The sequence below is a fragment of the Argiope bruennichi genome, chromosome 5 (genome assembly GCF_947563725.1).
Source record: "Argiope bruennichi chromosome 5, qqArgBrue1.1, whole genome shotgun sequence".
NCBI classification, from domain to species: Eukaryota; Metazoa; Arthropoda; class Arachnida; order Araneae; family Araneidae; genus Argiope; species Argiope bruennichi.
Genome location: NC_079155.1, coordinates 112,679,800 through 112,695,694, shown reverse-complemented (window position 1 = coordinate 112,695,694; position 15,895 = coordinate 112,679,800). Strand labels below are relative to the sequence as shown.

The 15,895-nt window shown below is 30.4% G+C and overlaps 1 protein-coding gene across 1 annotated transcript in view; it reads left to right on the top strand.

Annotated features, from left to right (window-relative positions):
• The first annotated feature begins 772 nt into the window (after window positions 1–772).
• Window positions 773–15,895, top strand: part of LOC129968510 (semaphorin-1A-like) — a 210,645-nt gene continuing 195,522 nt past the window's right edge. Inside the window, exon 1 of the mRNA XM_056082471.1 lies at window positions 773–916. The gene's annotated coding sequence lies outside the window, so the exon portion shown is untranslated. The remainder of the gene's footprint in view (window positions 917–15,895) is intronic.

Sequence of the window (15,895 nt, the reverse complement as noted above, 5' to 3'; positions counted from 1 at the left end):
TTTAGAAACTGATTAAAACAAATTTGACTCAAAATTGTCTTGTCATTGTCAAAAAAATCTGATACCAAATTTTATATATTTAAGTCAATGCATTTTTGAGTTGTCAAGTTTGCATGTTTCTGAAAGTACAAACCGACAGATGGTCAACTTTTTGTTGGATTTGGCTCAAAATTTGATCGCGTCTACACTGTAGATGTTAAATCTACGCACAGAACTCATGGAGGTCTAAAACGTGGAAATTCGAGTTCGAATTTTCTGACGATTACAATACTTTCTTTACGGAAAAACTAAAAAAATGGACGAAATCTTTAGAACAACTCCGAAGCAATTAATCATATCCAACAACAAATGAAAATATTTTCTTTTTCAGAACTATTTGCGTGTATCATCGTGCTCTTTTACCAGTTTTCCTCAACTAACTAAAACATCTTGCAGTGGTCTTCCATCATTCCTATGGACAGTGAAAGTGTCAGACAAACATGTTCAGAAAATTCCACGAAAAAGAAATTTTCAAAATTCGACTAAAGATTTCCTTCCCTCTGGGTCACACTTTGGGTCTATTTCTAAGAACCATCTTTTTCCTTTCCGATTCGGGGAATGTATTCTTCCTTTCCAAAAAGCTCCTGGAAATTCTCTTTCCCACCACCCAAATCGATCATGGTTCTTACGCTGTCCTCTAGATGGCGCTGCTTTCACCATCGTTCGATATTCCACGAAGCTGCCACCCCGTGAGCAATACTGGCGATCGGAAAACGCAGTCGTCGGACCTCTGGATGGCCGTGGTCGCCGTGATCTCCACCATACGGGAAGGTCTAGATTCAAAGTGTCCACCCTTTTAAAGTGACCTCTGCAGTGGAGATTTAACCGCATATTCTGATTTGCACTGAAGAGATGCTGGATTGCCAACGCACTAACGGTAAGCCACCAAAAAAAATTTTTTTTTCGATGATTCTTTCAAAGAGATCCGCTCTGTTCTGTTCTTTCGCAAAACAACGAATCCTTTTTGTGACCTCACAATCTCGGCGGAGTGGACGGAAGATTTGAGATTCGTTTTCTGTTTCTTCTGTTAAAAACACTCCGGTTTTGCGAAAGTGTAAGACTTGGGGAATAAAAATAGTTATATGCATGAGATTTAAAATGAACTGACTCTATAAAGAAATAGAAAACAAACGCTAGTCTTCGAAATAAATAAGAAACAGAATGAGATAATAATATTTTATTAATTTTGTGCTTTTATTTTATTGTGAGTAAATACTTAATTATTTCTTTTGATTTTTCTTTTACAAAAATTGGTTTATTTTCTCTCCGAAACTTTTATCGAGTTTTTTCTGTTTTGCTTTTACAGTATAAAACTTTTCAGAGAGGTTCTTTTTAGTTTAAAAATCTTTTATTGAGAATAAAAAGTCATTTCCTGTAATTCCGAATAAAAAAAATTTCTATGCAATAAAAGTTTTCATAAGGTAGATATAAAAACTCTAGGTGTTTTTATATAATATAGTGGCAATAATTAATAAGGATTAAAATCCACCATATTTATAATATTTGGTAATGTAAAGAAAATTTCACTTGATGATATTTTTAACTTTCACCTCAAATATAATTAATTTAGACTTCTTTAAGTAATATTTTCATTTCTTCTTGATATTGAATGACTAACATTGGATACCCAAACATATTTTTTGATGTTGCATTGGACAATATCATGAAATACACAAATTTGGTTAGAAAGAGTGCGATGTTTTTATAAAAATAATTCAATTCATCACGTAGCGCTCCATAAGATATTTCCTAATATTCTAATATAATTCTAGAATCAGCGGTTTCTTGACTACAGTGACAATATTTCAAGTGACGTAATACAGATATATTAAATCGTATTGTATAATATAACTGGAAATAAGTGTTATATAAATTATGCTTATTTAAAAAAAGTTAATAGAGTAATATTAATGAGCAATTTCTTGATTAAAAGTTTATTCTCTAAATCTTTATATATGAATTAGCCTTAAAAATCGTCAATTACTTCTACGTGGACTTCGGAAAATTTTGCCCATCAATTATAGTTTATATAATAAACAAATTAAAATTATTTGTTAGCCCTTAAATTAAATTATTAGATCCAATTTATTTGCATATTTCTGTTTTTTAACTTTATTTTTTAGTCAAATCTATTACCAGGTTTTGTTTATATAAATTATTATTATAAATTGATACAAATAAAATGCTAGAAAAAAAATTTTGTAATACTTCTTTCTACATTAAAGTCAAAAAATTATTTACTATAAAATAACGATTAAAACGAAGAGCGAAATAAAAACAAGGAATCCTAGATCGAAGAAATGCCGTTGCAAAGAAGGGAACTGGAAAATTTTAAATTATTCATGCAGATACTATTTTGAACAACTTAAATATTAATGGCGCTGTTAGTATTACAGAGAATTTTCTTGAAACGTATAAGATAACATTTCCAACTTTTTCAAATCTTGTTTAAACGTGAAACGAAGTAAACGTTTTGAATTTGAAGAAAACGTCGCATTTTAAAATGCATATATAAATTGCGTTAGAATTTTAAATGTAGTTTTAGAACTAAGTTATTTTCAAAATATACTGTAGCTTTCGTTATATTTGGAGTTCAATTGAATAGATCGAATTTACAAGTGTCACTAATATAACCTTTTTAAAAGCAATGTAAACTGAATATACAAAAGAAAACATTTGAAAATTATATCGTTATTTGTTGTGAACAAAATTTTATTTCGTTTTGTCTCAATTTATTTTGTGTAAATCTAATTAAAGTTATTTACATCGTGTTATTTAATAGAAGACATCGTTTCGTAATTTAAGAAATATTTTACTTCCAAAATAAAACATGGCTCTGGTTATTTTAGAAGTATATATAGCGCATTTAGAAACGTCACTATATAATATTTTTCAAAGCAAAAGGGAAGAAATATATGTGACGAAATAAAATATTTGCAATTCATGACTAATTTATTTGTGTTATTTAGTTAAGTTAGGTTTACTCGAAGTAACTAAGGAGCTATTTTGATACAGATTTTATAACATTTACTAAGCCGCGTTCCGACGACCTGTGCAAGCCTTGTGACCAACGCATTTTCCCCTCTTTCCCCTCTCTTGTGATTTTCCGGGGTTCTTTGATGTCTTTCATTTGACCGGCAATTTGAGGGAATTACGGACCAAAGTCCACACCCGGGGGTGGTTCAACATTGGGTCAGTTAGCAGATTTACGATCATATCCGTAAAGGCTACACGCCGACGAAATGCGGCTTTAGACAGGGGATAGAAGGCGACGACTTCGTCTGAGTTTGCGACCATCTCTCCATACTTTTGCGTCATACAAGTGAAAAGGCGTCCGGTTATCAGCATAGGACCACATACTAAGTGGATGTTCGGTGAAAACAATTTTGAACTGAAATGAAATCTTATTGTCTCGAGGCAAAGGGCCGCCTGCTCTTCATTTATGCGGATATTATGTCAGTGCGCGGCCTGGGGATTATTTATGATTTAATTTAAATTGACGAACTATTTTTTATAGCTGAACGGGAATTACTTAAGAGATAGACCCCTTGCTTTTTAACTATATTTAGATAATGAGGACGACAATTGCATCGGCTTTTTTCTTCCTAATTGACGGAGAAATAATGAGCTGTTAAAAAAAAAAGATTACTGCATTTTCAATTTTACCTTCATATTTCTTTCTCCCAATATTATAATTTTTTTCGGAATTATTTACTTCTAATTCGTTGGAATAAATCGAAAAAGTTTTCGCAAGTTTTCTTTTAATTTTTAACCAAATTAAAAGAGAATTCATTTTGCGTCACTACATTATTATTGTGGCGATCTGAAAATAATCATCTAGCTGACTGGTTCTAGTTTAGACATTCTCAATTAGCTGCCTTAGTTAAGTTAATGGTAATTAATGTTTTCCTTACGGATAAACCATTGTCGCTTCATTGCTGAATCTACCAATCAAAATGCGTTATTTTTAGGGCTTTTAATTCGCCGATTTTACGCTGTATTCTATAGAATTTCTCAAAACTCGTAGAAAAAATCAAATTAAATAAAAATGCTTATTTTTTATAAAAAGAATTTATTGATCTTCTGAAAATTCGATAATATACAACAATTATATCTTATATATATGATAATTCTGTGCATTTTATAAAGCATTCTTTTATATTCTCATAGAATAATCAGAGTTGTGCGAATTTGTTAATAAGTAAAGAAATTTTAAGATACTACAAAAATCATCATTTCAAATAAACAAAATATTTGCACCGTAAAATAATTTTTAATTTATTAATTTATTCATTAAAAATACTTGGATATTGCGTTCATATTTTCTATGACCATGTATTTCCATTTTTATACTATCTGAAATGTGTATAAAAATATTGCTGCGTAGAATTTGTGATTTTCATGAATTTTTGAACAATGACTTTGGGATTTAGTTCTTTTATTTGAGAGAATTTGTATTTTATCTTGAGGATTTTCGCATCTTGAAAGCATAATAATTCTAATAATCCTTCATTTTCGTGTTATTTTTGCATCGCATAATATTTTGGAGTGGCATCGACATTAAAGTAACGAAATTCCGTGGAAAAAATGCTTCTTTGCTCACTTCCATATCAGAATATAGAATAAGATAAATCTAGTTTTAAATTTGGCGAAAAGTTAATATATATTCGCTTTCATTTTAGGTAAGAGATTGAAGCATAATTTTTAAAAAAATTTCGAACTATCGTAGCATTTTTATAAAATTTTTCAGATTTATTTCAAAAGTTAAAAGCGTGCACTCAATTCTTATTTTCTTTTTTTTTAGAAAAAAAATAGCAATTTTTTAAATTTAGAAAAGCGTGCCTTTTTTTCAAAACTCATTTACAAATTTTATCGCATTTTTCAAAATTTTAATTTAAATTATTTTAAAACAGATAATTTCAATTCATGTATATTATAAATTCAAATAATCTATTTTTGTTCGTTAAAAATATATAGCGATTACGAGTCTGAAAAATATTTGATAAAATTTTGATTTTTCCCCCTCATTTTTGAATTCTATGCTCAAAGTACAAAAAACAATTCCTCAAATTTTTTTGATATTTAATCATGTGTTGTTCAGTAATATAACTCTTGATTGCCTAAAAAAATAAATCATCATTCCAGAACTCATATTTACGAAAGATTTTTCAGTAAGAAATTCTGGACTAATTCGCTTGTATTTTCTTTAATTCCTTGATTAATTAGTCAGAAAATATTTTATTCTAAATAAGCTCTGTATCAATTACAATTTTTTAATTGCTTCACTTTTAATGAAATGCATCATTAACAAATTAATATTTAATTTTTATTCTAATTTTCAGCAAATTCAATTTTTGCTCATATTTTCCCTCATTTCTACAGTTAATTAATCTGAGAATATGCAATTCTAAATATCCAGTTCTATTCAAATCAATATCAGAAACTGTTTCAGCTTTAATGAAATGCATTTCGAAAATGGAAATAAGCGTTCGGAAGTACGAAAACTATCTTACTTTTACTTATTAATTTATATTTAATTAATTTATTTTTCAATTTGAATAGAAATAAAAATGTTTGTGTTTTACTTCCATCATTTAATGAGTCAAGTAATGTATATAGCTCTCCTGTTGGAACTAGTTTACATAGCTACTTTAGTTCCTTGTTTCCTATGTTTGTTGAATTCACATAAAAATACACCCTATAGGAATTTTTTAAAATTATTTTAACACACTACTATATTATGCTTAATTAACTAAAAAGACTAAAATTATAAAATGCAGAATAAAATAAATAAAGAAAAAACAATTGAAGCCTGTGGGAGTGGTCTCTCCGAAACATTCTCGTATTTTCTCTCCTAAAAGTTTCATCCCTGAGTACACTTTACATGATATTGGCGTACAATAATTACGAAATATTAATTTTTGGCGAGAATTTAGCATTTGGACAGAGACTATCGTGTCATTTTTGGTGGGATTTTTTGAGATTAATCCTTGGCATGAGATTAATAATATCCAAAAAGTGAATTTGTGTTTTAGACACATTTTTCTAAGACACGGGTTTTAAACACGTTGAAAAAAAAAAAGGACACAAAACTGCATTTGTAGGCCACAAAATCTTTTACCAAATTTGATATATTTAAGTCATTGTGTTGAGTTATCGCGTTTACATGCTTCAGAAAGTACTTCAGACCGACAGATGGTCAATTCCTTGTGGGATTTGGCTCAAATCTACAATATAGATGTTAAATCTGTATACCAAATTGATACAAAACTACAAGATAGATGTTAAATCTGTGTACCAAATTGATACAAAACTACACTATAGATGTAAAATGTGTGTACCGAATTTTATTTATCTAGCTCTCTTTGTTTTGCAATTATCGTTTTAACTTATATTCGAACCGACGTCCTGGCATAGGGGTAACGCGTCTTCCCCGTTATCTGAGAGTCCTGGGTTCGAGTCGCGGTTCGGGCATGGTTGTTCTTCATATGTTCTATCTGTGAGATGTGTGAATGTGCCCCCCTGTAAAAAGGGGCTGTGCAAGCGAATGTGATGCGCGAGTAGCTTAGACGCACTCTTGGCCCTAGTTGGCGCTACTAAAAAACAAGAGACGCACCCTCGGTTTAAAATCGCTGACTTCGTCCATGGCAAGTGCCATTAGAAACAACAGCAACAACTTATATTCGAGCAGCTGGACAGATGAGCTTCCTCTGAACAGATTTTATTCAAAAGTCGACAAATGTCTGCAAATTTGGTGTAAAGACTGTATATCAAATTTTAACAGTCTAGCTCAAATTATTTGAGTTTTTATGGCAGACAGATGGACATTTTCAAAAATGTGTTTTTTCAAACTCAGGGGGATCTAAAACGTGTAAATTCATCAAAGTCTCGAATCAGAATTTTTAGACGATTATTACATTTTCTCTATACTACGTATACGGGAAAGTAAAAATTCTTTTTACATGCATAATCTTATCCAATTTATTTTGGTTTTCATACAAATCTCATTAATTTTACTAGGATGGAATAAAGTTCTCTCTCTAAACTACAAAATTACTATTTTAAATCATACCTCTTAACCATGAATGATTAGGATGGCATTTCACTTGCCAAAGATTGGTCATTTACGATAACTATACTCTAAGCATTACCAATCCACAACCATACAATAAAAACACTGACCGATCACTACTTAACTTCTGTGTCTTTGGCAATGTTTTGCTAGAGAATGCCGCAAGCCTCTTTTCCTCGTATTAGAGATTCTTTACCGTACTTGTTCATCACCGGCCAGCCGGTCATACCAAATACCATAACGGGTATTGGAAGGGATTAAATATCCTACCACGCCAAACCTGACCTGTTTCCATATCCACACTTGCTTTTGGGATGGTGTGGTCATATTTGGTGACATGGAGTACTTTTAAATGACCTATTCAAAGTTCAGCCTCGTCTACGTCAGGATATTTGATCCAAGATGGCGACAATTAAAACTTTTACCAAGACAGCATCTAAGGCTGAATCACGAAATAAATGGAAGCCCTCTTTCGATTCCAAACCATACTTTGGCATTAAGCCACTGTGAATCTTATATCTCATGTCATATTAGAAGGATATTTTAACAACAAATACCATCTAAAACATTATTAGGGAATTAAATATATTAATGCAAATATATTCAAACAAATCTATCAATTATAATTTTTTTCTTTTTTTTACTGGCGAAATAGTTTTGAATTCTGTCATCCTTAATGGCAATAAATCGCTATTAAACAATCGAAACAATGCACAGTAGTCAAAAAGAACTCGCCGAACATCAACCATCCAGAGAGAGATTTCGCTCGACTACTCACTTGAGTTTTACTCGATTGATTACATTCGTCTTTACGCCTCTGCTTTTAATGCTCTTAACTAGGCATCTAATGTTCTATAACAAAGACCAGAGCTCGATTCCTAATGGAGATATCGTCAAGATCCTCAGGTATTCTAAATCCCTCGTTTTTCTGGCCAATGCCAAATCATTGACCTAACATCAGTCAGCTACAGTAGAACTACGTTTCTGTAAAACTTTTTTCCTTACTAAGAGAATCACTGTGCACGAAAGCAATGTTACAGATTCGCAAAAATATGTTCTGTCCCTTCTCAATACGAACTTTAAACAACCATAGTATCATCACTTAGTAAGAAGACTAAAAAAATAAGCATATTTCTTTTTTTTTTAAAAAAAAAAAAGAAATCCAACTTCAAAAGTAAAGCCGTTGTGGAAAACTAAGCTTCTTTGATTGACACCACTGAATTGATAATGACGTTTCAAATATTGAATAGTTTCTTATCAAACAAAGATATTTACACCGCAATCTTAAAAGCGAAAAGAGTGGTAGCTCTGAAACTTCCCAGCATACTTTCCAATACAGTTCTTATCTCCCTTCCTCAGCATAAAATTGTAAACATTGACTAAGACCTCGAATTCTTAACATAGCATTGATGAATAATAGCTACGAAATATATCTTTGTCGTGAAACTACCATTTTTACTAAATCTATAACGAAAATATGCAATTTAGATATCTTTTTGTTGTTGATTGGCAATAAAATTTGAAGCAAAACTACAATTGCATTTACAAGATCTTATATCAAATTTAACTGATCCAAGTCATTACGTTTATGAGTTATGAGTTTATATGCATGGGGAAATACAAACCTTTAGATGAGTAACTATTTGACACATTTCGTTCGAAATTTGTTAAGAATCTATACTTTAAATGCTAAACATGTGTACTAATTTTATTGACCGAACTCTTTCCGTATTCTAGCTATCGAGCTCAGTTGTACTCGAACAGACAGACAGACAGACAAGACTTTTCGTAAATAGATTTGGCTCTATTTAGATTGGGTATAAAAAATTGTGCTAAAGGATGATGGGCAACGGTTAATGAACGGTTAACGAAAAATGAATGGTTATTAAGCTCCTGATTCCAGGAATAATCTGGGCGTCCCGGGTTCGAATCGCTGTCCGGGCATGGTTGTTCTTCATCTGTGTTCTATCTGTGAGGTGTGTGAATGTGCCCCCCTGTAAAAAGGGGTTGTGCAAGCGAATGTGTGAGTTTCATCTTCATATGAGCTAGAAGTCAGACTTCTGCCCTCGGGTGCTCAGGGGTCTTTACCCTCAGAAGCTACTGCACCCCTTATCCGTGGTAACGCGGACACGACATCATCATCAGCCATGAATAATTTGAACTCACCCTATTTTTAAATGTAAACATCTGTCTCCTTTCATCTTTCCTCCCACTCATTATATTTGACGAAATAAATGTCTCCAGACGCATGCGCAAAAGCGTGGAGGATTTCAGAATCAGAAAATAAACAGTATCCACAATTTTTATGCTAGGGAAAGGTATAAAAGAGCTTTATTAGAAGTATGAAAGAAAGTTTCAAACTGATCATTTCTTCTAATTAAAAAAAAATACTTCTCTATCAAAGTACGTTAAAAGCAATGTCCTGACTGTTTAAATTCGATGAACTATGCCTAAATAGATAATTTCATTCAGTAAATAATAAATAATTCATTCTAAAACATAAAGTTAACTAAGCTTCATTTATCTCGACATTGATTAATGGAAGGCATTGCATAAAAAACAAATTATACGGAAATTTACGTTTGTTCCGGGTATAATTTACCAATTAAATAGGTTCGAAAAAAATAGATTTTTTTCTGTTCAATCCAATTTATCATTTCTTGTTCCTTTAATGATTTCTTTCAAACATACAATGTCAATGAAGTGTCGAAAATAGCGTATATGAGAAACAATTTTCAGAGGCTCGAACAGGCCCATTTCAATCAAACTCAGATTTCTGCGCATCGATTGATTCTGCGGACTTCATTATTTTTTCATGACTCCGAGGTGAAATAAAAACATGCTCCACTCTTCCGCCGAAAAGTTGGGATTCAGCAAAACTTATCGATTAAGATCCTGTTTCGACCGCAAAAGATAAGACTCGTGCGATTGAAAAAAAGCAGACCGTTTCTGAGATGCAAAGGGAGATCAGAGAACCCTTACCTTTATCCTTCTTTCTTTTTTATTTAATTACTTATATCTAAAACTATGCAATAAGAACTGGATTTAATTAACATAATTTCCTGGTTAACTTCAAAATAGATATTTCGGTTGGACTCTGGAGACCTCATTAAACTAACTGGTGTGGTATTTATAAAGTGCCCATTTAAATATCTTATATTTCCCTCTGACTGGCTTCAGAACGATGGCAATTATAATTATGATATTGGTGCCTAAGTTTAACAAAATAGTTATGCGTCAAGAGTACTTTGCAGCGCCACCTGATGGAAAACGCCTTAATTATTGTTCCGTCCTCGAAAAGACACAAAAGAGCCTGAACTTTTTTGTTACAAATTTAAAGAGCATTGTCGATAAAGTAAAACAGATACTTGTTCATATCAGGAACAGAAGGCATAAAATTCACATTTCTGTATTTGCATTTTTAGAAATTGTGGCATCACATGACATGGACAAAAGTGACCCCAATATACTCTTTTCAGTAGGAACTGCAAATACTTCTACGACTTCCGCTGCCATTGCAGGATTTTCAATGTGTATTACAGTTGCTTGTAATTGTTGCCACTTTTAACTTTTTCTTCCGACTAAAAGTTACTGAAGTTGTAATCAGTAAAAAAATTATAAAATGAGAAAGGACCACGATAAAAGTAATACTAAGCACTTTTAAACACTTACAAACATTTTATAATGTTTATAGGGTGGATACTATCTATAGTAAATGCGTGTTTAAATACGAATTGACATAAAAATCGTTCAAAAGAATAAGCAGAGCAGATCTTACAAAATAGGAATACAAAGGTGGTTCATAGTTATGACTCCAATGAAAAAAAAAAAGGGGGGGTAAAATTTTAATTGTATTTTTAATCATTAATTTAATCGAAATTTTAAAATTTTTTAAAACTTTGAAGCATACTATAGTTTAGAGCATGCCATTTTTTAAATCCTTATAAATTTCTAAAAATAAGCTTTTTCTTGTGCGTACCTGCAAGTACACACGTTATGCCAATTTTTTTTTCTGAATAATTTTTCTCTAATTTTCATAAAAATGTTTTTTTTTTAATTTTATAACAGTGCTTTTCTTTGTTCTAGCTTCTGCTTTTATGCATATGCGTATTGTGACGGTACTAATACTTTAATTTTTGTATGCACGGTGATGCTTCTGTATATAGTTACAATATACAATTTATCAATAATTAATATAAATACAGGCAAATAACTTCTAAAAAAATTATCCTGCCAATAACTTTTGAATCCAAGTTTCAGATTTTCTTCCAATATTGTGTATTATACAAGAAAATCTGATTGCAAATCATTTTGGGAAAAAAGTTATATTCGACCACTTGAAAGAAATAATATTTTTAATTCAAAAAGATTTAGATTTTTTTTTCTCTTGACTTAAAAAACTTTTCGTATTAGCGTCGATTTAAATGCCAATTTTATTCAGTTATTTTAGTGCAGATTTCAAGTCATTATACAGACAGAAAGATTGATTAAATTTCTGTTGACATTGCTTCACAAGAGTGAAATCTACTAACAATCGCCTTGAGTGAAATTTACTAATAATCTCATCCAAAACATGCATCATATATATACATATATTCCACTTTAACACACTTAAAGAATCAAAATAACAAAATACAACAGCAAATCTTGGAATACGATTTCCCTATAACATGCTTCAAGTATTAAAGAAACAATAGCGGATTTAGATATTTTGCAAAAGTAAGAGTACATTTAACGAGGTCATTCTTTTAATAAAACGGGAATTTAATTTCAAATTTTAGTATATCATCGTTATATTTTTTATTATTATTTTTATTTGTTATTTTTGTGAACATATGGAGTCATAATAGATAATTAAAAACTAATATAAGGACCAACATCCACTTTTAGAATCCATGACATCATTAAAAGGCACTTTCAGTTTATAAATATTTTAAATAATGAAATGAATGTAATGAAACATATAAGGACCAGACAAAATAAAATTGAAAAAATTTTAGTAAGATACTTGATAAAATGAAATATTATTAATCATTAATAATTAGTAAATCTAAATATTAATCAGTCACAGTTATAGTTTGTTTTATAAATACATAACTGTCAACTGTAAATATAGTATTTTAATCAACTTGTTTGCATTCTCCTCTCAGCATAGATGCCCCAGACAACTGCCAAGTGTGCCTAATTGGAAATCCGCCATTATAGGCAAATATCCAAATAACACGAAAATGAATTTTAAAAATATCTCATTCGAAATAATTATAGACGATGGAACAATTGAGACTATGAGTTGTTTTAAGCATGAAAGTACATAAAATTGAAATGCATAAAAAGCAGTCTAGACTTCTCCTTACAGTTAAAGCTATGTCACCTTAATCAGAAATAATTCATTGGAAGAAAAAGATATGAGCAGAGTACATCGAATGTGCGTTAAACAACATACAGCAAAATTGATAAAAAAAAATACACCAACTATAACTAGACAATGCAGTATAATATAATAATTAATTGAAAGTACAAAATTTAAGTCAGATAATACAGAAAGATTTTAAAGATTTCAAAAAGGAAATTATATTAATTATTGGTGCTGAAAAGCGACAGCGAAATGATCATTATCTAATAAAATTTAATCTGTAAAATTTTTATTGAATGTTCAGTTAATCAAAATGTTTCCCTTAATTATCTTAATATCTGTCTGTATTACCCGATTATTATTTTTTTATCTTTAGAACATTATTTTTGCACCTATTGCAACTTTTTTACAAAGATTTTTACAGATTTCATTGAGAATTCTTAAAACACAGTACTTTTTGAGGCACTTAGAACCGTATTATATTGATGGTACTCGCATTTATAATCGCTATTAATATTACACACCAAAAGTGTAAAAGAAGGAAATGGTTTTATATCTTGTTCATTTCCTAACTGGTATTATTAGGAAACCAGTTAGACTTAAAATTAATGTACAATCATTGAAGTTGAATTACCTTGAGGCGATTTCTCGCCCTATTCTATTTATTGAAACCTTAAAAGCTGCTAGTTACCATTTCTGGTACTCATCCGAAAATGGAGGAATTTTGGCGACTTTTGGACGATTGACATACGATTGGACGATTGACAATTTTAATATGCTTGACGAGAAACCGTACATTAATCTTAGCTAGAAAACCTAATAGTCAAATATACATTCTAGCAAAAATCATAACAATAAAATTGAACTTGCTTATAATCTTTATTGGTACAATAAAAATATGGTGACCAAAAATCCATGTGATTAAATGTAAAGTACGCTTCTTCAATCCTAAAATGAGTACTATAAGTGGATGAAATAAGTATTATAAATGGATTACTGTTATTTTATATATTCGAATACCAGCTTCTTTCTTTGAAGCAGAAACACATCTTTTATCGACATTTAAGAATTAAAGTCGTCTTAATTGCAATGTTATTCTGCCATTAAAAGTAGGAATTTTTTTTTAAGGAAAGCATTTAAAAATAGTTACTTTCTTACACACACTTGATATCGATAATGACAGCAAATGCATAAAGAATTTAACTAAATTGAAGGACACTGTTTTAGAATGTTACAAAACTGTACTTTCTTTACGTAGTAACACATTCATCGTCATTTTAATCAATTGCCATTCATCTTCATTACGTAACTACTTTCTATCTCTCGCTTGCATCTTTAAGAAAAATTTACTTCCAAATTGAGACACTTTTATATTTATTTTGATTTCCCCAATCGAGGATAAATTTAGAGAAATATTCCCAGAATTCCTTTCTTTTGATAGTGAATAATCAGTCCTTTTCATTTCTTTTCTAAAATAACTTCTTTGTGCATTGATTGAGCTATTTATGTTGAACAAGTGTCCTAATTGTGCCTTCTATTCCTTCCCTCCCCGCTCCTTCCCCCTTTTTCACATAGATGAGGAGGGAGCAGAAATTTCATCCCACTCCACCCCTGTCGTTCAGCGGCGAACACGCCTCCCCTTAATGAAGCATTTGTTCTGCTAGTGAATCTGACAATCTTAAAAACGGAGGAAAGTTGGATGTCCAAAAAAATAAATCATTTGTGAATGGCTATTGATTCCTTTTTTGGAAATGGATTGATGCATTTTTTAGATGTAAATGAAGAGTGGTTGTACTTCGTTTTCTTTTAGAAGAAGGGGGTTGGGATAAAAAAAAAATTCTTCTTCAGATTTTAAGTAAAACGTTTTTATTCTTTTTTTTGCTGGAGTTGTGGGAAGTATTTAAATTGGTTTCGAATCTTGAGATCAAAATTGAATTCGTGTGAAAATGAAATTCGACGAGACTTTATTTAATATGATTATGAATTTTTATTCTGCTCAGCTCTTGTTAAAAACAAAAAAAAAAGCTTTCCATTCATAAAATATCGAAAATGAGTCCATAACTAACTCAGCAATGTAAATTATTAAGTAAAATAATGTCTTATTTAAGTAAAATATTGATTAGTATTTAAAAGAATTTAGCAGAAATTTTTATATGTCTTGATGAAAGGAAAACTTTTTATTTCAAGGAAAAAGTTGTTAATAGTAGATACACCAAATCCTCTAGTAGATACACCAAATCCTCACTTGAAACATGGCAGGTTACAGTGTTAATTTCATTTTAAAACCCATCGCGATATTTTACAAAATAAAAGAAAACATAATACGCCAACCACTTAAGTTTATATGTGATATGATGCGCGCAGGTATAACTACATGTATTAGATCTTTATTTGAAAACTCAAAAATACGAAGACAGAATAACTCATCTCTATTTCTATCATCGACTTAATGTTAGAGAATTCAACTATATCCTAAAGTTCTATTTATTTTGAATTGTCGATTCTTGTTCAAAATGTGTACATTTCGTAAAGAAAAGACTTTATTTTTATCATGCTTTCTTACCTTGTTTATTATTTAACTATGAATTTAATGTTCCCGTATTCATGAAAACGATTGTTGTGATTTTGATTTGGATTAGGTAGAATCTTTTAAGGAGAATTTTAACTACTGCAATGAATTTTATGACATGACTTTCCGAAAAATTCCTGTAACATTTCTTATAGAATTTTCTATAGAATTCAAAAACATTTCTTTTTTAAAATTTTAAATACATATGTATATATATCTACATCCTAGGTGAAAGGCAGAAAGTTGGAGAAATGATCCCAAACAGGAGTTTGAGATCATACATATGAGAGATTCATTTTTGACAAAAAATAGTTTAAACCTTCAAATACGTTAAAAGCAGAATTTCATCATTTGAGCAGAGGCAATGCATACTTTTATTATTTTATTTAAAAAAACTTTAGAGGAAATTATTGTGGAAAGGAAACTGATGCGGAAGCAGTGTTGAAAATTGATAATTTACTTTATCAAACAGGACAGTTAAACAATATGAAATTAGCTACCGTTTTATAACTTTCTAGTTTGCCTTTTCAAAGTTTAAACTAAAACCATATAAGAATATATACAGTTTGTTATTCAAAACTGTACTAACTGTAACTGTTTTAAGTTATATTACAGATCGCTTATAATGAATAATTAATTTTGGAACAAAGCAGAATCTGAATTTTTTCTTTCTACACTGCTATTCAAAAAATGTAGACTTTGAAGTTATCTTTTTATTGTACAACTACCTCCAATTATACTATTGATTTCAGTATTTTCCATTTAAAAAAGTATTTGTTACGGTAGATTTATTTTATTGGAAAATGATACATCTTCGCCAAAACAGTCAAATAAAAATACTTATGATAAAACTGAACCAAAC